The sequence below is a fragment of the Salvelinus namaycush genome, chromosome 2 (genome assembly GCF_016432855.1).
Source record: "Salvelinus namaycush isolate Seneca chromosome 2, SaNama_1.0, whole genome shotgun sequence".
Lineage (NCBI taxonomy): Eukaryota > Metazoa > Chordata > Actinopteri > Salmoniformes > Salmonidae > Salvelinus > Salvelinus namaycush.
Window position 1 is genome coordinate 13,950,168 of NC_052308.1, and position 24,681 is coordinate 13,974,848.

Sequence of the window (24,681 nt, forward strand, 5' to 3'; positions counted from 1 at the left end):
TATTTAACTTTTTGGACTTTTCATCTGAACTTTCGCCTGGACTTGCCCGCGCCTCCTGAGTTTGGATTTGTGAACTAAACGCGCAAACAAAAAGGAGGTATTTGGACATAAATTATGGACTTTATCGAACAAAACAAACATTTATTGTGGAACTGGGATTCCTGGGAGTGCATTCTGATGAAGATCATCAAAGGTAAGTGAATATTTATAATGCTATTTCTGACTTCTGTTGACTCCACAACATGGCGGGTACCTGTATGGCTTCTTTTTGTGTCTGAGCGCCGTACTCAGATTACTGCATGGTGTGCTAGCGGAACCCCTAGCCGTAAATTAACTTCTCTGATCTACAGATACCGGATGCGGGTTTAAATTCTACAACATACGGTGATCGCCACAAATAGTCAAATTAAACATTCCTGAAAATACAAGTGTCTCACATGCTTCAAAAGCCTAGATTCTTGCTAATCCAACTGCGTTGTCAGATTTAAAAAAGGATTTACTGCGAAAGAATACGATGCGATTATCTGAGCACAGAGCCCCATACCAAAATACTTTTTCAACCAGCACAGGCGCAACAAAATCACAGATTGCAATGACATAAATCGTTTACCTTTGAAGATCTTGCTCTGTTTGCAATCCCAAGGCTCATTGTTACACAATGAATGGTCTTTTGTTCGGTTAAATCCATTTTTATAGCCTAACACGAAACATTTTGTGAACGCTTATCTCGTTGAATTTCGTGTCATTCAATTTTCGACGAAACATTCGATGTAAATACACAGAATAAACCTGACTTTATCCAGTCATGTTTGGTTTCCTTGCAATCAACTGTTTGTTTGTAACACAACCAAACTTGATGGGTCATTTCGCGGGACGTATTGACCCAAAGAAACCGATTGGAAGACAACAAGTAACGACCTCATTGTGCACCAATTATATGACCGCTGTTTCGTTGATTGACTGTATTTTAACCCAATGACCACTGATCGTCTTGAAATCTAGCTGGGTAGATAGCCAATGAGCAGAGGTAAACGGCAATATGTAATGTTTGTGTTTTGGAAGACCAACCCATGTAGTAAACTCCGGCGTAAAGACCGTCATTCGCCATTGAAGATTCATACTGGAAGGAGCCAAACTCATTACGCACAGCACTGTTTCGGTAACAAGCATCTTCAGCTGTTTATTATATCGAATATCATGGCGAATAAGTCAGGGAAAGCTAAATCTAAGACTAGATATACGAATGTAGACAAAATTATAGAGGAATTGATCGTGAAAGTGAAACATATGCTTTTGGAAGACGACTCAGTTAGCAACCATGATTCAAATGGAAGCATATTTTTTGAACGGAGAGCACATTGTTTTGGACTGGTAAGTTCTTCTCATGCTAATGCCGTTGTTTGAAATTAATAATATAAAATATTATTTGTGATTGTTTTTACATTTTATTTGCAATATATACAAATTTAATGAAATGTGTAAAGTACACATTGGCTATACTTCCTCCAGCGGCATGCTTCCTCAACTCAGTCTACATATTATGGATTAGAGGGAGCATGGTCGAGATGCGTGTGTCTGCCGCCAACGTGTCCATCCCCCTCTGAAGCTGGTTCATCCAGCTGGACCCCTGCTGTCTCTGGCTCCACACCTCCCGGGCCATCTAGAGGTAAACTGTTCATATTTACTCTTGAGGGCTATATAAATATATTTGATTTGATAGAGGACTGAGGGTCTTCCAAATATTGAAAGTGTGTAAATAGTTACCCATGTTATTTTGTAAATGTATATTTTTTTTTTCTTCATATTTTTTCCCCATTTTTTCCCCTCCATTTTTTGGGGGGGTGTGTTAGAATACCATTTTGGTATTTTGTATATAGTTATTTGTTTCAAAATGTATACCTTCACCAATTTGGCCACTTGGGTACACTTGGGCTACTTGTGTGGGACACCTGGGTGACTTCATGATAAATGTTATGTAGCACACTCATTTTGGAAGTTATCATTCTGAAACTTTGCACAAGTACTGTTGCCCTCTTATGTTTTTCACTGAAATTGTCCCCATATTCATATCTGAATGTTTGTTTTATCTTGTTCATTTTAAAGATGATGATACAACAATTAAAAAGAAAAAATGTATGTTTTTTTCATTGTATTATCTAAACCAGATCTATTGTGTTATATTCTCCTACATTCAATTCACATTTACACAAACTTCAGAGTGTTTTCTTTCAAATGGTACCAAGAATATGCATACCCTTGCTCCTGGGCCTGAGCTAGAGGCAGTTAGATTTGGGTATGTCTTCAGGCGGAAATTGGAAGAAGGGGGGGGGGGGGTAGCTGTAAGAGGTTTTAAACAAAAAAACGATGTTTCTTGTGAGAATTTGCAAAAAAATGTAATTCACTACTGAAAACACTACCAAGATTATAATTTAGTTCAACTACCACCAACTGCAAAATATAGTAGAGCTATATGTAGTTCACTACTCCCCAACTGACGACACAGGACATTGATCCAATGGAATATAAGTATGGATCAACATCAGGTAGACCACAACACAGCCATAGGCTAATCATTATTAATGATGCACCAAGTGACAGATATGAATCACGTCAAGACAGCCAGAGATGATTCATACACTGTCAGAGGGGAGTCACAAGTAGATTGAGAGACAAATCAGGGATAAGAACATGTTCCTCTCATGGCTGCCTCCAAATGAAATGACTGCCTGCTACCATATTCAAAATACATGATAAAAACATGGCGACAATTGCAAATGTGTTGTTTTCTGTGACTATGTCAAACAAGCCTGTTCAATAGCAACAGCTGGTTGGTCGACGTTAAACCACACTGTATCACTGAATGACTTGGGAGAGGATTGACCTCAACCTCTCTGGGGCAGACAGCGTTAAATGACTGGAAGGTTATTGATCTGCAAAGTGTACATTTGGAGTTGGGGATGAGCGTGTTTAAAAAGGGGGAAAGCAGCTAAGCACAATGACTGCAGGCTCTTCAGCAAACAGTTCATTTGGCCGGCTAAAAATCTATACCTCCTCCACAAAGATGACAAAGGGGGAAGGTTACACCACTATACATCCTTCTACAGTACATAATTGGAAAAAGACTACAAGCATTCAATAAGACTAACAGTAAACACAGTTGATTAATGGGTCTTGTCATGGCATTGTATTGATTAAAAATTATGGCACTCAACAGTATCATGATTAATGAAGACCATAGATCTTCATTCTCTGGAAATATGGAAGACGTTTTATAATACTTATCTTGAAAAGTGATATGCTTTCCGTGTTTGGAGATGTACATTGTATGGGTATCTGAAATCTCTTACAATGGAATTAGGAGTCTAAGGATAGCACGTTCATTAGGTCACCAGCACCAACCAGCTCCCCATCCCCCAAGCCGAACACTGCCTCCACTGTCTGCCCCTACTACTTCCCTGCCTGCTCCCCAACTCAATATTGAAACCAGTAAACAAAAAATCTTCTCTCCAGCCTTTAAATGAAGATAAACAAGGGCAAAAAGCCCCAATTAGCCGCCTTTGAGGATGTGGGCTTGGTGGAGAGAGGACGTTACCTCCAAACCATTCACCATGGTTGGTTCCTCAAAGAGCTGCTCAATGCATCCTATAGTCTAAAAAGGGTGAAGGCTATACATAGCATAACACTATTAATTCATGACTTTACACTAGCCGGTCTCCAATGAGCCCTCAGAAAGTGCCGAGGTGGCAGAACAGAGCAGGGATAGCCATTATGATCTGGAACAGTGACGCTCCAATGATGATAGCTGGTGGAGTTCTAGAATGCTGTGCTCTGCATTCTACTCACAATGAGCCCAGAGCCTTCAGGCTCCTTTTTGACAGTGGGGTCTCCCTCTGGGGTCTCTGCTGCTGATGGGCCTGTCTCTCCTCATTCACCAGCCCAACAGGGAGGAACCGGTCGGCCAAAAAATATAATCGCTGTGGCGCAGCAAAGCACTGGAGCATAGAGCATAGAGCAGAGATAGTATTTTTTCTGTCTGAACCAACCTCTTTGATTGAGTGGGTTGCTGCTATCCTTATATGCAACATCTCAAGGCACTCAGCTTGTACACTTTAATGTAAAGGATGTGGTGTTAACATGTTGGTTGAGGAAAGCCATTTAGGGGAAAAAAATGTACCACACCGATACATTTGCACTCATTCATAAAAACCTTAAACCAAACTGAAATATGGAGGAAAGAACATTTAGTCACGTGCCGTTTGCAGACTCCGGCATCTGGATTCCACTAATGGAACAAATCAAAGCATCAGACTGAAATTGCCTCTCTCATCACCCAATCTATCGTCCAGTGATAGTGACAGAGAGACACGGCTCTTTAAATCAGCCATCTCCCCTCTTTCCAGCAGCAGCAAGAAGCTGAAGGAACACAGGCCAATGTATGAGGCACTCTGTGGGGGGAAACTATTTTGATATTATTTGCTGCTCATGTTGAGGAAAACAAATCCCCCTTGGTTCCTGTCTGAGCTGAGGTAAGAGAGATCTCCCTGGCTGAGCGAGGTAATGGAAGTCCCCCTTAGCATGCACCGCTAGTACTAGCACTCCCTGTGTTGGCTCGCAGTCTCAGCCCCACTTCACAGCCTCATAGCTCACAGACAGGTAGACGTGACTCCACTGATAATGCTGAGAAACACAAGAACATATGAGAACACTGTTTTGACTCATCCTCTTTGTAGTATGCATAAGTAGACACACAGGTCAAATGTTACAACAGAGAGACTCTGATTGTTGATGTTCTTGTTCGCTGAATTCATAGGGTGGAATGTTAATTGAATTAACATCAGCCATAACTAATTTGACCCATTGAGTTGCTTAGCCTTGATACTCACTTGCCTGCATGTGTTCCGGAATATGCTAACCACCCACTAGGCACAGACGTCAATTCAACGTCTATTCCATGTTGGTTCAACGTAATTGCATTGATATGGCGTGGAAACAACCTTGATTCAACCAGTGTGTGCCCAGTGGGCAGGCACTAAAATGTAGTAAATTGAGTAAGGGTTCCAAACCTTATAATCACTTAAAATGCTTTATCTGAACAATAGGGACAATTTAAACAGTTAATTTAAGTTAATTCCTAACACCTTCCTCCTACTGGGGCCATGTGGGCCCTGAGAGACTGAATTGAAAAGTTGTTTACTGTTTTGGACTGTGAAGCCCACTGGCAAGGAGGAGTATATTTGGTCCAAATGGTGCTGAACCGTGAGGGTTATCAATATGGGGGGAACAGTGGTGCTACTGTTCAGAAGCACAATCAGAATGAAAGCTTTTCGAGGGCCAGCAAACCATGTCCATGTTCACTGGAAGGAATGCAGACTATTCTCTAATGAATGGGGAAGAGTTTGTCCGAGTGCCCTTCATACACTGGCATAAAGAGATAGGATAATGCAGGGGGTTAATGGGTGAGCTGGCACACTTAGAGCTCTACTCAAGCTCTACTCACGCCACAGGTGGTTGGGGTGAGCGGGGTGGGGTGAGCAGAGATTGTTTTTTCACTCAGAGGCAAAAAGAGGGAGGGTAACTAAGGGAGCCTCTGTGAGTCAGTAATGACATTAGGTACGGACCAGCAGGCGGGAACCTGACTGTGGTCCATACCCCCCAAACTCTCTCTGCCTCCAGTGCTAGTGGATGACTCCAACAGGAAACAGGGACATCCTAAACACAGGTCTCCTGCTGCTACAGAGGGACCAGGCAGTACTTAAACATGCTCCAAACATCTCAACTGCAGGTGAGTTAACCCAGGGGTGGGGACATGGGGGCCATACAAGTGTGTTCAGCAAGAAGGTGAGGGCCCCCTAGGCATAAAGCATTTGTGGACAGGTTTGTTGTGTGAGAATATATGGGCCAGAGCCACAGGCACCTCACACTCTGATAGTTTCATCACATGTTCCTAGTGGCACAGGTTGCCAATGGAAACGGGCTCAGCTGCAGCCAATAGTAGCAAGGAATTACTGAGGTGTAAAATAATTTATAAACAGGAAGCCTAATTTACTTAGGCTATAGAAGGGAAGAGTTAAATGCTAAGTGCCTGAGGGAATTGGTAGGTCCCCAAGGCTGAGGTTGTCAATCATACCTGGTTTCTGGTGATAAACCAGAGCTCACCCTCTGTAGACCCTGTCATTTTATTGAGCAACATGCTCTCCCAATTACCATGAGCCCCAGTCTGGCACCTTTAACCCCTGCATTGATTACTGTGTGCACAGGTTGAGGAGATTCTGGAGCAGAGGCAATAACTGTCAAATGGTGACGAGAGCTGCAGGCTGATCCATATAAAGCCTCTTATGTCAGGCACATTGTTCGTTCGCACAATATTTTGTGTTTAATTAATTCATGAGAAAAGTAATTGTGTGTATGATGCTGAATAGATAAAAAGCTCCCTATTCAGACAATAATTGGTCAGACAGTATGATTGCCTGTGCCTGTAGAATACGGTTTGATCTGAAAACAAAAGACAACTTAAGATGACGGCATAGGATACAATAATAGCGCAGGCAACATGTAGACATGCTTGCACGACAGTCTCTCTCTTTATCTCTCTCTCTCCCTCTTCAGAGTGTACAATTAAACACATCGGAATGACATTAACGAATTGGAGCTGTGAAAAATCAGTTCCATGGAGTGTTGTCATTTGCGAGTAGACAAAATAATGCCTACAAAGCTGCGGCTGCATCCCAATTAGCTATATTCTAGTGTTTGAAGTAACTCATGCAACAGAAGGCCTACCTGCCGCTTGCACCGGAAAAATGACACACAGTCTGACTCTGAGAGAAGCCACAGGAAACTGGCAGGGTCAATGGAATGACAACCAGCGCAGGCTGTCCATCCAATCAAGGGAGAGTCTCACTGCAGAATCCGCCATTTGTCCATAAACGTCAAATTTCGAAGGTTAATTTTAGGCATTAATTCCGAATGGTTAAGGTAAGGGTAAAAAAAATTAAGGTAACTTAGAAAAAAAAAAAAAAAAAAGGAGTGCCTAGCACTGGGATTGAAATGCGTCCCTCAGAGCCAGAGCCTGCGGCTCACTGTTGCCCCTAGTGGCGTTTAAAAAAAAGAATCTCTTGACATCCTGCTTACCTGGACGGATGTCAAATTTCGCAGTGGAACCTTGAGCAACCTGGCTGCACTCTCAACAAAGACTGATGGGAACATTTCCTGGCCTGTAGCCCCAGATATCAAAGCAGAATTTATTTTAGATCACCTCTATTGATCTGTTTTTGTTTCAAAGACATTGCCTGGAACCTCACAGCCATTTCAAATCCACAAAGCACTGAGATAACACTGGACTGTGTGAGGTCTGTCTATGGGCTGACTGTATCGAAAAATGAAAGCAAAAATGAATTAAATTTGTTCTCTCAAGTCCCTAAACCAAACCAAGATTCCTCTATTTGCATGTTGGTATCATTGTTTCCATGGCATTACTATTCTATTGTTTTATTTCGTACCCTCCCCTTCAGGAGATTTCATTCTTTTTGCATACTGTTGGATCCTTCAGACGCCCCAAGCTCAATCACTGAGAGAGAAATATGGCACAGATGCTACTTAGAGATGGTTTACTTTGAAAATAAGATAGGAAAACCTAAGGGCATGTGTAATTGCTAAATATAAGGGCAACAGACAACAGACATCAAAGCATTATGGTCTGTTTACTCTTATCATTCTCCAAAAAGGAATATCACAATTGTGTTTTCAGAGTACTTTGAATATTTTGTTCCCAATATATCCAAGCTCTTTCCCCAAATAACAAGCACACAACAGCCTAAATACCAATCTAGTGTATGCTAATTTGATACGCAAATGATAATGAGAGCTAAATGTTGATGGAACTGCCTTGCATGACTCCAGTAGAGTCAATCTGTTGCAACATTCAGGGAAACCTGCATTGTACTGATTAGCTAATGCAATTAAAGACTATTTACCACAGAGATTGCCCCTTCCTTCATGCTCTTTTGTTTGTCAATTTGTAATTTACACGGCACATTTGAACGGCAAATGTAGATTTGGACTAAAGCATCAATTCCTCTGGAGGGAAGTGTCAATAATAAGACATGATGAAGACATTTTCAGTTGAAGAGTCTTAAACAATAGCAACAGGCGGAGTTCAATGTTCATACTAGTGATGCACTGATATGACATTTTTGACCGATACCGATAACCGATATTTAAAATTTTAGAGGCCTTTAAAGCCTTCTAGTACAGTTAAATAGTTAACACACACACATGGACGCAGCGGTCTAAGACACTGCATCTTAGTGCAAGAGGCATCACTACAGACCCTGGTTCTAATCCTGGCTGTATCACATCCGGCCGTGATTGGGAGTCCCATAGGGCGGCGCACAACTGGCCCAGCGTCGTCCAGGTTTGGCCGGAGTAGGCTGTCATTGTAAATAAGAATTTGTTCTTAACTGACTTGCCTAGTTAAATAAAGGTTACACACACACACACACACACACACACACACACACACACACACACACACACACACACACACACACACACACACACACACACACACACACACACACACACACACACACACACACACACACACACACACACACACACCACACTGACCAAAAAGTTATTTTGTTGGCATTTACGTATGTCCCCATTACCAGTAACACATAATCAAAACCTATTTCTTTCACTTATTGCTGTGCTGCTGTTTCATTGTTCATTTGTTCAGTCGTTTCATTCTCAACCAGGATTTCTATGGAACACCGTTTGGTTCTTTGTGTGTCAAAAAAGATATGTGTCAAATAAGCTTGTTGACCAATCAGGACCTGAATATGACTACACGTAAAATAATAATTTAACACGTTCATAATTTTTTTACAGAGTTATTACACATCGATTACACTATCACTCGTATTTCATATGTCACAACGATTCAACGATACATATGCTATGATGCTGGTAAAGTTGTCTCGGGCACCTACAGTGCTGGTTATAAAAAAATCTAGCTAGCTCATGGATGCAAACAATGTTCTTCCCCCAAAACATAGCAAAACCACATAATCTGTTTCAGTAGCCATAGTTAGCTAGCTAACTATATAGCTAGGTGTCATCATCTAAAATAACCCTAATTTATAAGACAGTTCTTATTTGATTAATGGTGGTCGGACCCATCTATGTGAAGCTAGCCACAATAAGGATTAGCCACAATAGTGGACTTTGCGGTTAGCCTCCAAAATAAAAGTATTAATTGGCAGTGATGCAAATTAATACAAATAGTAGAATTATGTCATAATTGAATAGATCATGCTAAACGAGTTTGGAATGTTGTTATATAAAATCAACAAAAGACAATAATTTGTTAATTTTACAAAAATCTGTTGAAATCACATTGGCTGTATTATACTTTAGAATTGCATTGGTGGCATACTTATTTCACTGTACAGCCTTACCTATGGATTGTGGATCAATGACATGGGGTATCAGTCTACTCAGTGACACCCAGAGAACATTAGCATCATAGCTCTTATTGTGGTACTCTGAAACAACTGTGAAATGAGCCACATTTATTGTTAACCTATGTGTATTGAACACTATTCCTGAGGAAAAACAATACTGCGTGGGTATTTTAGAGTCTGAAAACTCTGAGGAGGATGTTGGGAAAAGTAGCTTGGGTACTGAGGAGACAGATACTCCATTTCATTGATCCCCAATCCTTAGGTAATGCTGTACAGTGAAATATGAATGTCAATACACACAATAGGCTGACTGGGGAGGTGATTTCACACCTTCACAGTCCCACAATATAACCTACAACGCTAATATGTGCGTAAACTCTTCAGAGTTGTGTTCTGTGGGTGTCACCGAGTAGACTGATATCCCATTTCATTGCTTCACATTCCAACCTTGTTTAACATTATTTAGTCTAACTATGGCATAATTCCACCAAACCCCAAATTCCATTATTGTGCCTAATCCTTATTGTGGCTAGCTTCACAACACATAACCCAGTACGGTCGAGCCTCACTAGCCAGATGAAGCTAGCTGGCTGCTTATAACGTTGGCTTTGGGCAACAGGGTTAAGTAGCTGGCTTGCTATTTATTGTCATGAACTGAAGTTCAATTTCAACAGACGAACAACACCTAGCTAATACTTACTCACAAGGATTCCTAAATCACTGCTAAGAATAATGAAAATGACTGCAGTTTCTACTGGTCAAAGTTGCCGTCAAACAAATACTGCTTTATTACCAATGTGTTATTGTAAACACATCGTTCGTGGTCGGTGTTTGCTTGTCTGCAGACTTTTTTGCACAGCTTTGACAGTGCTACTGATAGTAGTGGTGGCACTTGGCTTGCACGTGCATATTCAGAACACACAACATTCTAGAACTGTGTTATTTGATGTGTCAAATTAAAGCTTATTTAATGCATGTATCTTTTTTGACATACAAAGACCCAAACGGCATTCCATAGTATGTCGTGAAGCTAATAGCAGTGACACCATTACTGTGTAACTCCGGTAGGGCAACATCTGAAAAATAGCGCACTTGGTAGTATGTACCGGTGCTCGACCAGTCGCGAAAGCCATCATAACCCACGACAGAGAACGGTTGATTGTCAAGGGCAATGAATTTCATTATCTTGGCGTTAATGGATTTTGCCTTTGAGTTGTCTCGCTGAAATGTTCTCATTCTTTCAAATGACTGCTCAACTTGTTGACTGCTTGATCCACACAGCAGACATTGTGGGCTAGGTTAGGAATGCTGTGTTGGACGTGTAGCGCAAAATTTTACGTGGCACCATTACGTCATGTACCTACGTTATATAGGTATGCACGTAAGCTTTGACATCGGTTTTGCATATCGGTGTTAAACTAGACATTGGGCTGATACCAATGTTGGCATTTTTAGCTAATATCGGCCGATTCCGATATGTTCACCGATATTGTCACGGCTCCTCCTCTGCAGTGCAGGGGTCGGTTCCTCCTGCAGGCAGAGGAGGGTCGTTAGTGATTGGAGTCACCTGGGCTCTAAGTATTTAAACTGTTTCACTAATCACTTCTTTCTCTCTGCTCCTCCAGGTATGCTCATGATTTGTTTGTTCCTTTGTAGTTTTGCATAGTTTTCACTCAGTCATGTTCACACACACATATTCACGCATCCATGCACTTTACATACACCTTACATCATGATACTTCCACACCTCATTCCTTTTTCTTAGTTTTAAGTTAATAGTTTTGTTTATAATAAAGAACACTTTTAATTGGCCTATACCTGTTGTTCGTGTCCCCTCATTTTTGTCAAAGGCTATGAGCCGGCTTGTGACAAGTGGGGGCTCGTCCGGGATTTTTTGTTTGAGGGGATGTTTTGGTTGGGCAAATTTTGTTTAAGAGAGAGTTGAGAGCCATGTGTTCTTTTGGTTCAGTTAGCTTGGTAGCTAAGCAATTCACTGGGTTTTTCTGGGTTTTGTTCAGGTGGGAGTCCTCTCCTGTTCAGGCATATCAGCAAGTGTCAATAGGAGGCTTGTGGTGTTTTTGTTTTAGGTGGCAGTGAACGTGGGTAGAGCATCCCTTTCCCTTTTCCCCTACATCGGCTCGGGAGCACCTCCGTGGTTATGGGAGGGCCGCCAGTTTCTGGTTGTCTTTTCCACTCCACTGGTTTTGTGTGCATAAAACCCCACCACATGTGACTGCACGAAGACCAGGGCCAGTTAGTTAGTAGTTTTTGGAGGATAGTGGGGTGTGGCTCCTGTCCTTGAACCCAGACTGACAGCAGGTGAGTTGTGTTTTTTTGAGCATTTGTAATAGTTGTATTGGTTGAGGAAAATGTCTTCCATTTTGAGTAGTTTTGTTCAAGCTCCTTCAGAGGTAGCCTTAGAGTTGTGTACTAAGGAGCAGTTAATTGAAATTGCTGAACATTATCAGATTGAGATTGTTGATAAAAAAAATTAAAGAGACTGTTAAAACTAGCTTAAAGCAGGGTCTTAGGGAAATGGGTGTTTTTGGCGGTCAGTCTGCTAGTAGTGAGGGTGCAAGTTTTCAGTCTAGCCCTTCATTAACTTCTGAGCAGCAGAGGGAACTGTTGCAAATGAAATTAGAGATAGAGCGATTGAGAAATGCTAATAGACCGGAAAGACTACCACAGTTTGATGTTTCACAGAATCTTCGTTTGTTGCCTAAATTTGATGAGTCAGATCCAGACACATACTTTACTTTATTTGAGCGTATTGCGGAAGCTAGAGCTTGGTCAGATTTGGACATGACTATGTTGCAATGTGTACTTACAGGTAAAGCACGTGAGGCTTTTGCAGCACTGAGTGTAGCTGACAGTAAAGTTTATGCTAAAGTTAAATCAGCAGTTCTGAAGGTCTACGAGCTTGTGCCAGAGGCATATCGACAACGTTTTCGTTACAGGAAAAAGTTAGATTCACAAACCTATTCTGAGTTTGTTTGTGATTTGATTTCTGCATTTAATCGTTGGTGTACAGCTTCTGAAGTTAGTACTTTTGAGGGTCTGTCTAATTTGATTGTGTTAGAACAGTTCAAAAATTCTGTTTCTGACCAGGTTGCTACATACATGAATGAACGTAAAGTTAAGTCTCCAAGTGATGCAGCAATCCTTGCAGATGAGTACAGGCTAACACATAAAAGCCATTTTGAGTCAAACAGTGACATGTACCATAAAAATAACTTTACTCCTAGGAATAGTAGGTCACCTTTTTTTGGAGATTCTTTCCAAAGGCCTCAGCAGAAGTTTGGGTCTGGAGGACTTAAAGCACCAGTTAATGCTAATACCTGTCGCTACTGTTTAGTTGAAGGACATTGGAAGAAAGATTGTCCTCGGCTTCATTCAAAACAGTCAGGTCAAGTTAAACCTGCTATGATGGCAGCTCCTGTTACAGCCTCTGACCACCAGGGTGAGCTGTTTCAGCCACTAGTTGAGTTTGATTCTCAGTCTTCCCACTGTGATTTTTCAGCCTTTATTTCAGATGGTGTAGTGTCCCTGGTAGATGGCAACCAGAATGTTAAAATCAAGATCCTAAGAGACACTGGAGCTTTAGATTCTTTTATTCTGGAATCTGTTTTGCCGTTCTCTAAAGAGTCTGATACTGGCCGTTGTGTAATGGTATGTGGTATGGGTTTAGTTCCATTCTCTGGTCCTTTACATGAAGTTACCCTAAAATGTGGTCTAGTAGAGGGTGATGTAGATGTTGGGGTTAGACCCCAGTTGCCAGTAGAGGGAGTCCACATGATTTTGGGGAATGACTTGGCAGGTAGTAAGGTGTGGGCAGATGGCAAACTAAACATCTGTAAGAAGCAACCTTCAGTGCCACCTGCAAGGGAATCTCCGGATCAGAACTGTGTCTCCTGAGGTATTTCCAGTTTGTGCGGTTACCCGCGCAGCCTCTCGTAAGGAGATTGAGAGTAAGCCAGAAAGTCTTGAGTTGCCAGTCAAACTCCAGACAGAACAGTTGACTAGTTCTAGAGATTCATTGATGGCTGAGCAAAAGGCTGATACTACTTTGGCTGATCTGTTTGATAAAGTGGTTCCTGATTCAGTGGTGAGGAATAGTGCTCGGTGTTATTTTCTTCTTGATGGGCTGTTGGTCAGGAAATGGGTTCCACACTATGATCAGGGTCTAGGAGAACCAGTCTTTCAAATAGTTGTACCAACTACCTTGCGAAATAAAGTGTTGCAAACTTCACATGGTGATGTGGCAGGTCATATGGGTGTTCGTAAAACTTATGATCGCATACTTCGTTATTTTTTCTGGCCACGTTTAAAGCGGGATGTATCTCAGTTTATTAAAACTTGTGATACGTGTCAGCGCACAAGCAAGCCAAATCAGGTTGTAAAGCCTGCACCGTTGTATTCAATACCAGCCGTAGGGCAACCTTTTGAGCATCTTATTATCGATTGTGTTGGGCCATTACCAAGGTCCAAGTCAGGTCATAGCTACTTATTAACTGTTATGTGTCAAGCAACCAGATATCCGGCAGCTTTTTCCTTGCGTACCATAACTTCAAAATCAGTAGTTAAAGCGTTAACTCAATTTATTTTAACATTTGGGATTCCAAAAACCATCCAGTCAGATCAGGGGTCTAACTTTACCTCCCATTTATTTGCTCAGGTTCTCAAACAGCTTAAAGTTAAACACAGCAAGTCTACTGCGTTCCATGCCCAGAGCCAGGGAGCTTTGGAACGTTTTCATCAAACTTTAAAATCCTTGCTTCGTGCATATTGTACAGAACTGTCTGCCGACTGGGAGGAGGGGTTACCTTGGCTGTTACTAGCTGCTCGTGAAGTAGTGCAGGAAAGCACAGGGTTTATCCCAAATGACTTAGTGTTTGGTCATAAGGTGCGTGGGCCTTTAGCAGTGTTGCAGGATGGTTGTTTGCCTGAGGAACCACCTCGGAACCTTATTGACTATGTAAATGGTTTTAGGTTGAAGTTGTATAGGGCTGGTGAACTAGCGAAAGAAAAACTAAAATGTTCTCAACGGAAAATGAAACTGAAATATGACGGACAGGCTGAGCTGCGTGAGTTTAGTCCCGGTGATCGGGTACTTGCTCTTCTGCCTCTTGTAAGTTCACCTTTTCAGGCAAAATACTGTGGTCCTTTCACTGTGTTGCGTAAAGTGTCAGATTTGAACTATCTTATTGAAACCCCTAGTCATAGGAAGTCCTCAAAATTATGCCATGTGAACCTGTTAAAATGTTATCACTCCCGTGATCTAAGCAAAGTTGAAGGCACTCCAGCAGTGAGGTCAGTGTTGACTGCTGCCCCAGTCACTGCATCTTGTGGCTTTAATATGGTGGAGGGGGGAGAAGAGGAAGTTAAAGTTTCGGATGAGGTCTTACAAGGTCGGTTGAAAAACTAGCTTGTATCTTTTCTCTGCTGACCCTACGGGCTGTCTGCGCCTCTTTCCTCTTAAATTGCTCCCCAGGTACCAAGGCTGCTGAGTTTGAGGGGCGGACAGTCAGCTGGGGGACACGGGGCTACTGCTAGGAGCCGGGATTGGTATTTTTTTTTTTTTTTTTTTGTTTATTTGTTTTTGGGGAAATTTGAATTATTTTGAATATGTTGGAGGAAGTTGGGTTGAGGGTGGGACCCTCATTTTAAGGAGGGGGGTGTCACGGCTCCTCCTCTGCAGTGCAGGGGGCGGTTCCTCCTGCAGGCAGAGGAGGGTTGTTAGTGATTGGAGTCACCTGGGCTCTAAGTATTTAAACTGTTTCACTAATCACTTCTTTCTCTCTGCTCCTCCAGGTATGCTCATGATTTGTTTGTTCCTTTGTAGTTTTGCATAGTTTTCACTCAGTCATGTTCACACACACATATTCACGCATCCATGCACTTTACATACACCTTACATCATGATACTTCCACACCTCATTCCTTTTTTCTTAGTTTTAAGTTAATAGTTTTGTTTATAATAAAGAACACTTTTAATTGGCCTATACCTGTTGTTCGTGTCCCCTCATTTTTGTCACAGGCTATGAGCTGGCTTGTGACAATATATTGTGCATCCCTAGTTCATACTATCCCATAGCTTTGTTATAGACACATGTATTATCCTCACATGGCATCAGTGGTACTTGCCTTGAGGGGTGGCCACACAGAGAGTGGTTTCTATCTATATAGAAACAATAATGAGGTACTGATTGAGAGGAAAGACGCCATGGCATTTAAGTCAGTGGTTTTATCAAGACAGGGCCCCCTAACCCACTGACAGACAAAACCCCTCAGCCTCATTTAACCAGACACACCTGCAGCCAATTCATAGAAAACCAGTCCCCAGGCACTAGCAAAATCCAGCATTAAAATCTGGAAGGTGATAGGTGGCAGGTTCACTCCAATCCGATGTAGTGCCATAAAAATTAATGGTTCCAGCCAAGTTGGAAACATAATGAGGTCAAAGTGTCTCCACTGTTCTGCAGGTGGTCCCACGGTTAGATTAGTAGAAATGGGCAGAAGAGTTACATTTACATTTTAGTCATTTAGCAGACGCTCTTATCCAGAGCGACTTACAGTAGAGTGCATACATTTTATTAAATTTTTACATACTGAGACAAGGATATCCCTACCGGCCAAACCCTCCCTAACCCGGACGACGCTATGCCAATTGTGCGTCGCCCCACGGACCTCCCGGTTGCGGCCGGCTGCGACAGAGCCTGGGCGCGAACCCAGAGACTCTGGTGGCGCAGCTAGCACTGCGATGCAGTGCCCTAGACCACTGCGCCACCCGGGAGGTCGGGTTACCCCCGAGCTGCTAAATGGTGCTGAGTCTCGACCAGTTTGGCAATTTTGCTCAACATTTGCCGTGTCTGGGGGCGAGAACATTAAGAAATAGACTATCGCTGTGTTCTGGCTGTCTGTATAGTTGAGCCCCAGTATGCTTTCAGAACCCCAATAAATATTCTGCCATTTCTCCAAAAAGCAGTCAATTTGTAGGCATGTAAAATGGCTTTTAGAATAAACAAACTGCATCATAACATTCAGTTGATTGCTAATGAGTCTTAGGGTGTCATCTAGTTGTAAATTGAGCTGGGGAAATCAACTATGAAAAGCAACTCTAATTTCATTATGATAAATGAGAAGCTCTGAAAGCACTCATTCAGTTGAAATGAGAAAGTAATTTGTTTCCAGCTGCTAAATACCTCTAACGAACAAAGGATAATAGCACACAGGAATCGACGCACCTTCAAACTGAGAGAAGATTAAGATTTTACACATACAATAGCAACCCATCCAACTATTTAGCATGTCCTCCTTGTTTCATTATTCTAATCATGGCTGGTCAGTGTTCTGCTCCTCTGTCAGGGGAGAGCCCTGTTTGACTCTAGGCGTGGCTGGGCCGCTAAACAGGCTCATGCTATGCAGAGCAGCACACGTTGGGCTTCTGATGTATAGCTTATCACACCCAGTGATCCTACATGCAGCATGTAGCTCTGTCACTAGCTGAGAGTCCTAGGCAGCCAGGAGTGAACTCTGCTTACAGCCCCCAGCGGCGCTCCATGCTGTGCAATGTGGTCCCAGAGGACACCCCAAAGTGAGTGTACCGCTGCCCTCACACTCTGAGGTGTGTTTTAGGGACACACATTACACTGGTTCCCCCTACAGACTCTGGCTGAGACTTTTAGTAGGGCCATATCTAATTCCTAACAAAACAGCAGTTACATTTTAATATTATGGGAAGCCAAATGATGAGCACACGTGGGTTAGGTGATTATGGTGGAGCACCTGGGCCATGTGTTTGTGTACACTTGGATGTATGGGATCGCTGTGCATCCTGTTGCTGTCTGTTGGTGTCTGTCTACCCATCAGATTCAGTCAACAACAATGCTATATGGTGAAGATCTTAGGAGGCTGCTGAGGGGAGAACGGTTCATAATAATGGCCAAAACAGAGCAAATGAAATGGCAACAAACAACTGGAAACCATGGAAACCACGTGTTTGATGTATTTGATACCATTCCACTGATTCTGCTCCAGTCACCACCACGAGCCCATCCTCCCCAATTAAGGTGCCACCAACCTCCTGTGGTGAATATATTGTCAATGCCCATACTGTACGTTTGGTACGAGATAAGTGATACGGTATTACAAGGTTCCCCAACTGGTCCCACAAGTTTTCTGATTTAAAAAAATTGTTGGACATAAAAGGCTGTAAAAACACCAGCAAATCAGCTCCAAGTGATTTTTTTATTTTGGAAATCTGTTCCAATATATTCCTATGCATTATAACGAGATATATGTGATCTTATACAAATGTAAGCAAGGTTTGAAATGATTATGTTTTAGTCAAATATTATTTCTGTTTGTGCTTCTTGTGGTCAATTTGCAGTCTATAAATGACTTGTAATTATGTTCCGGCACCCTGACCATTCACTCAAGGAACAAACGGCCTGTGGCTGCTCTATTACAATAGCACTGCATGTAGTAGATGTTAAACATGAGCCTCATGTATCCTCCTAAATTACACTCCCCATTATCTCTAACCTAGTGGTTTCAAATGACATTTACCCAACAACTGAGAGGGAAGGGAGGGAAACTGTCTGATACCTGCTCTTATCATACCACTTGAGACAATGGCTCTTTTCCTGTCCACGTGCCTGTCTGTCACATCTGTCCTGTCCTCCTCATCCTGTCAGCCGTTCTACACCACTTCCTTAGGGGGGTCCTCCTAACCTTGCCCACACAACACACACAAGAAGACTGTGATCCCCTCTATTCCATGTCTCTTTTATTTCATCTTTGTTCAGTACGCTCTTATATTCATGAGTTATCTGGAATTGAGACTGCAATTGAAATGGGAATAATTTTGCTGACTTTAATTTAGGATAATAACTTCTGGCCTCCCGAGTGGTGCAGCGGTCTAAGGCACTGCATCACAGTGCTTGAGGCGTCACTACAGACCCGGGTTCGATCCCAGTCTGTGTCCTACCGGCCATGACCGGGAGTCCCATAGGACGATGCACAATTGACCCAGCATCGTCCGGGTTAGGGGAGGGTTTGGCCAGGGGGACTTTACTTGGCTCATCGTGCTCTACCGACTCTTTGTGGCTGGCTGGGCGCCTGCTGGCTGACTTCGGTCGTCAGTTGAACAGTGTTTCCTCCGATACATTGGTGGAGCTGGCTTTCGGGTTAAGGAGCGCGGTCATGTTTCAGAGGATGCATGACTCGACCTTCACCTCCCCCAAGCCTGTTGGGGAGTTGCAGCGATGAGACAAGATCGCAATTGGATATCACGAAATTGGGGAGAAAAAGGGGGTAAAATACAACAACAAAAAAACGTACTCTTTGTGTTATACCTTTGAGGACCTTATACACTATATATACAAAAGTATGTGGACACCCCTTCAAATTAGTGGATTCGGCTATTTCAGCCACACCCATTGCTGACAGGTGTATAAAATTAATAAAATACACTATATATATACAAAAGTATGCAATATAAAATACACTATTTATACCCAAAAGTATGTGAACACCCCTTCAAATTAGTGGATTCGGCTATTTCAGCCACACTCATTGCTGACAGGTGTATAAAATATATAAAATATATAAAATACATTACATATTTATACAAAAGTATGTGGACAACCCTTCAAATTAGCGGATTCGCCTATTTCATCCACACCCGTTGCTGACAGGCATATAAAATCATTCTAGAGCACACAGCCATGCAATCTCCATAGACAAACATTGTCAGTAAAATGGCCCGTTCTAAAGAGACTCTCAATGTGGCACCTTTCCAACAAGTCAGTTTGTCAAATTTCTGCCCTGCTAGAGCTTCCCCGGTCAACTTAAGTGCTGTTAATGTGAAGTGGAAAAGTCTAGGAGCAACAACGGCTCAGCTGCAAAGTGGTAGGCCACAAGCTCACAGAATGGGATTGCAGAGCGCTGAAGCACGTAGTGCGTAAAAATCGTCTGTCCTTGGTTGCAAACCTCACCACCGAGTTCCAAATTGCCTCTGGAAGAAACGTCAGCGCAAGAGCTGTTTGCCAGAAGCTTCATGAAATTGGTTTCTATAGCCGAGCACAGGCCTAAGGTCACAATGCGCAATGGCAATCATCGGCTGGAGTAGTGTAAAGCTTGCCGCCATTGGACCCTAGAGCAGTGGACACGCATTCTCTGTAGTGATGAATCACGCTTCACCATCTGGCAGTCCGACGGATGAATCTGGGTTTGGCAGATGCCAGGAGAACGCTACCTGCCCGAATGCATAGTGCCAACTGTAAAGTTTGGTGGAGGAGGTATAATGGTCTGGGGCTGTTTTTCATGGTTCGGGCTAGGCCCTTTAGTTCCAGTGAAGGTAAATCTCAAGGCTACAGCATGCAATGACATTCTAGATGATTCTGTGCTTCCAACTTTGTGGCAACAGTTTGGGGAAGGCCCTTTCCTGTTTCAGCATGACAATGCCCCTGTGCAAAAAGCAAGGTCCATACAGAAATGGTTCGTTGAGATCGGTGTGGAAGAACTTGACTGGCCTGCACAGATCCCTGACCTCAACCCCATCAAACACCTTTGGGATGAATTGGAACGCCGACTGCGAACCAGGCCTAATCTCCCAACATCTGTGCCCAACCTCAATAATGCTCTAGTGGCTGAATGGAAGCAAGTCCATGCAGTAATGTTCCAACATCTAGTGGAAAGCCTTCCCAGAAGGCTGTTAAAGTAGCAAAGGGGGGACCAACTCCATATTAATGCCCATGATTTTGGAATGAGATGTACTTTTGGCCATTTTGGTTTTTTACACTTTTATTAGAATCACTTGTGAAAATTCAAACCACCAAAAAAAAAAGGCACTATACATCTGATTGAATATAGGCATGCAGGGGCTAGAGTGGCTTAGTGCTAGATTGTAAACCCTGTTCTTTCAGAAAAGCAATGCACAGTTGGCTCAAACGGCCTCCAATAAAACCTAATCCTATTGGTTGTGGTTCTCATTCCTATGAAAACATTGCAAGATGAAAAATACTAACATGATTTTGTGGATTTATTTTTTATAAAACTGTACAAATTTGTACCAGAAGTTGCCATTTTCACCATGTACTGAGGCAGAACAAAACTGAAAGAAGATGAAGAATGATACGCCCAGCCATTGCCTTAAGCCCGGAAGTTTACAGGGGACCTTGCCAGCGAGAGAGACAGCCTCCTATCGCCCTCCCACTGTGTTGTTCTGGGTAGGAACTCCAGAACATGTGTGATAACATTGACCTCGTTGCAGGTTTGTCCTTCAGTATTAACTTTGCAGATTAATTGTCCGTGCAGCGCAGGCTGCCATTGATCATATTCACCAGTGGCCCCAATAATGCAGTGGCCTGTTAAATAAGATATGAAGGTGAATTCTGGTTGATCACAACCTCTTATCATTACATCTTCATCATCCCCCACCCAACCCCCCCGCCCCCCAGGGTGAATGGCCAGAATAATTCCCTTGCCGCTATCTCTCCCCAGACTCAATTTCATAGGTATCCTACTAAAAAAGGATATGCACATTTCAGGAAAAGCAGGCAGAGATTGTGGAAAATTATGAATTAATATTTCATGTAACCACACATATTTCCAGATCATACAAGACATGCTGCTTATTCTTCCTGTCACCAGCAGTAAACACGATAGAGGACAGCTCAGGTTCTCTCTCTCTCTCTCTCTCTCTCTCTCTCTCTCTCTCTCTTTCTCTCTCTCACACTCACACTCACACTCACACTCACACTCACATACACATGGAAAACACGCTCGTGTGCACAAACACAAATACACATGCATACACACACTGTGTCTCTCAGCTTTAAAAGTAATTCTGCCTCAGGAGGCATTGCGTGTTTGTATTAAGGATTGTATGAACATGAAAAATAAATGCAGTGGACGTAGTTACGGGTTTGTATGACTGAATTCGGGTCTGTGTATGGAAAAGAGAGTAAGTGAATGAAATTGATTTTGTCTGAGTACGTGTCAGTTGGACACACTGTCTGACAGGTACAGTCCAGATGATAATGTGGATGTATTCACATGCATGAATGAGGGATTTTTAAAGTCTACTGTGCAGCCCAAACCATGTTGAAAGTCCATGTCAGTAGCCTTACTAGCATTACACAATCCGGTATTTTTCATGCATTTCTGTTACCTTGAAAACAAAATAGGCATGAAATTTGTCTGGTCAGAGACTCATGTTAAGTGGTGAGAGAAGTTTGCCTGGCTGACATGGACCTGCAGGTACGTAGTTGGTGGTGGAGCCCTTCCTTGTTCAATTACACTGAACTTCATTCAACTTGTTTGGTGAGAAGTATTCAACCAACTTTTGGGTACACAGCACCAATGGCCTGAATACTGAAAAGCTTGGGATGACTCATGATCACCAAGTGCAATGATAGACTCTCATCCTTAGCCTGGAAATATAATGCACTGGCAACTGGTTCAGCATGACATCTCTACAGGATATCACACTTAAGGGGGTATACACTCATTTTACATACTGCAGGAAAAAAGGTATAGGCCCATCAATCCACCTTTACCAAAAGGAGTTCAAAATAACTTGTTATTATTTTTCTGTGCTTAGGGACAAGCTGAGCTATGACCTGAAATGGAATTGTGATCTTCACAAGGTCCATCTAATTGATGTGGCTTGGCAAGAGTTGCTGCACACAAGCACACGAAGAAAAGGGAATTTAATAATATGATAGGAGAACCATATAGGCTTTCTAAACAAATAACCCCCAAGAGGCACTTTACTGTGTGCTGTGAAACCACTGACCAAAACACAAAACTTTGAAGGTGGAGTATTCCTCCTGAGCTATTTTTTACTACTTACCTATTTTAATTAGCAAAAGCATATTATGAGAGGAATCATTGAGGCAAAAACAAAGTGTGCACTATACTGTACACACTGGTATCTTTAGACTCACACAAAAACAAATCATCATCACCTGTACCATCTTGCACAAAATCAATTATGAAATGTAGAAGCTCCGAAATACAATAACGTCAATCTGCTGAGCACTTCTAATGTGACTCATCATACTCATTAAATAGAAATCACTCATCATTTTGTCACGCCATGTGCTCTCCACAAAAACCCCTTGCCCCATAATCCAAACCAATGCATAAAATGGAGATGAATTTCCTCGATGGGGAAAAGTAATCAAGAATCTTGGAGGGGCTCTCAGTGGCAGATGATTGCTGTACTCAGAGATGAATCCGGTGTGCATCTGCCCACTAACATTTGCCTCTTGTTAGCCTACCTGATGGGAGTCTAGGTAGTGAATCGTTCAAAAAGACAGAAGAACAAATCTAGAGTACACACAATTGTACAGGTGATTTCCTCGTTAGCAATTCAAAGGAAGAAACTCAGTTCAGTTCTTGCAATGTTTGCACTTAGGAAGTAATGAAGGCTACTGTGGGCTTGACAACACAAGTCTTTTTCATGGTCTTTTAGGAGAATATTCAACATGTCAGGAGATGAACCACCAACATCTTGGAATAAAGAAATGTTGAACACCTTTTTTCTCTCTGATCCCTATCTAGCCCACTGAAATGACCAGCAAGCAATTATGACCAGCAACTAATATCAAAGTACTATCAAAAGTATGTTACAAATAATTTAACTCTAAGAAAAGTAAATACAAACTAAATATACAGTTTGCACATATTCTTGCTTATTTCTATTACTGTCTGATTATGCCTGGAGGGTAGCCTAAGGGGGTATAGGGGTGGGAATGGGGGGGTTAGTTTCTCCCCTTGCCCCCAATTAAAAAGTATACAGGTGTCCATAAAGTGTCCTTTAGTTGTGTGGGCTATAATTCCAAATTGTGAAAAGACTTGCAAGACATTGCAAGACATTACTGGCCATGATACATGTTGCTATGCAACATAAAGCACTATGCATGCTGTAAGATCAGTGGATATTGTTTTAAGAAATCCATGTAGATGTAACTGAAATCAATGAGATGAAGGCATGTAAACCAACATTGTGTATCATTACAATTAAACAAACCAGGCAAATAGATGCAAACATCCATTCTAGGCTACAGTGTCATTTGCCTATGAGTCATGTATCTATTCACTCTGACATTTTCTATTTGATTGTGTATGTCGTTCTATAATAGACAATTCACTTTAGGTTGTTTTGGTTATTATATCTAAGTAGGCTCCTTGATGTACCGGTTGTGATCATTTATGCCTACTTTAGAGCAAAGTATCACAAAATTAAGAACTAATTACAAGAACATATGAGGAATAACAACATGCCTTTACCGAAAAAAAAAATGCAAAGAAACATTTACAAAAGTAAATACACATACCTTTTTAAGAGCAGTTCCTATCGTTCTAGTAGTTTGATGAGGTTGAATTTAGTTTATAGCGGTCTGAGATGCATCGCGCTACTGAATCTCAAAACGTGCGCAATTGGTCAGACAGAACTAGAATGACACGAAAACGCTTCGTCGAGCGTAGATGCTATCGCCCCCCTTGTGAAAAAGAAGAAAAACTAATAGGTTTTCTTCTACAAAGACGTTCAGAGAAAGGGACCCTATCGCAGTCAATAGCTTTTAGAAATCCATGGCAACCGAGAAAACCCTCCACAACTTCTCAATGTTGTGACCGGGTTAAAAGACCCTCAATGACAGCAGCATTATTCCAGTCACAGAATGGGAACGCAGGTTTTGGGGAGGGGGAGGGGGTGACAGAACCAGGCTGTTAGAATGAAGATTATTGAATGGAAGGAAAATGGAACTGGAATTGTGAATGTAAATCAAACAACATCACAGGATATGATTATTCAAGTGCATGGTTTGTATAGGAGCAACATTATGCAGGTAGGCTAAATATGCAACCACATAATAAAACTACAAATATTGAAATTACCATTCACATAATTTGTGTCAGTACATCAACAGCTAATTCCCAATATAGCCTATGAGAACCTAATGGTCAGATTAGGGAGGGAGACTCGGACCCCATATTAGTCTCTGTGGGGACAAGTTGTTTCAGCACTTCAGACAGCAGCAGCAGCAGCATCATTAAAGCACTCACTCTGTTTCTGCGCCACTGACCAGCTGTGTGAGTTGGGGGAGGTCAGCTAGCAATCAAATTAGCTTTTCAACCACCACCATATTACTGGGTGCTAATTTGGATTTCAGCAGACACCTGCCATCTAAGTATTGCTCAGTGA

At 42.2% G+C, this 24,681-nt stretch overlaps 1 protein-coding gene across 1 annotated transcript in view; it reads right to left on the reverse strand.

The window, feature by feature from the left end:
* The window catches only part of LOC120059281 (neural cell adhesion molecule L1-like protein), a 109,004-nt gene extending 84,886 nt beyond the window's left edge, over window positions 1–24,118 (reverse strand). Inside the window, exon 1 of the mRNA XM_039008218.1 lies at window positions 23,813–24,118. The gene's annotated coding sequence lies outside the window, so the exon portion shown is untranslated. The remainder of the gene's footprint in view (window positions 1–23,812) is intronic.
* Window positions 24,119–24,681: the final 563 nt, after the last annotated feature.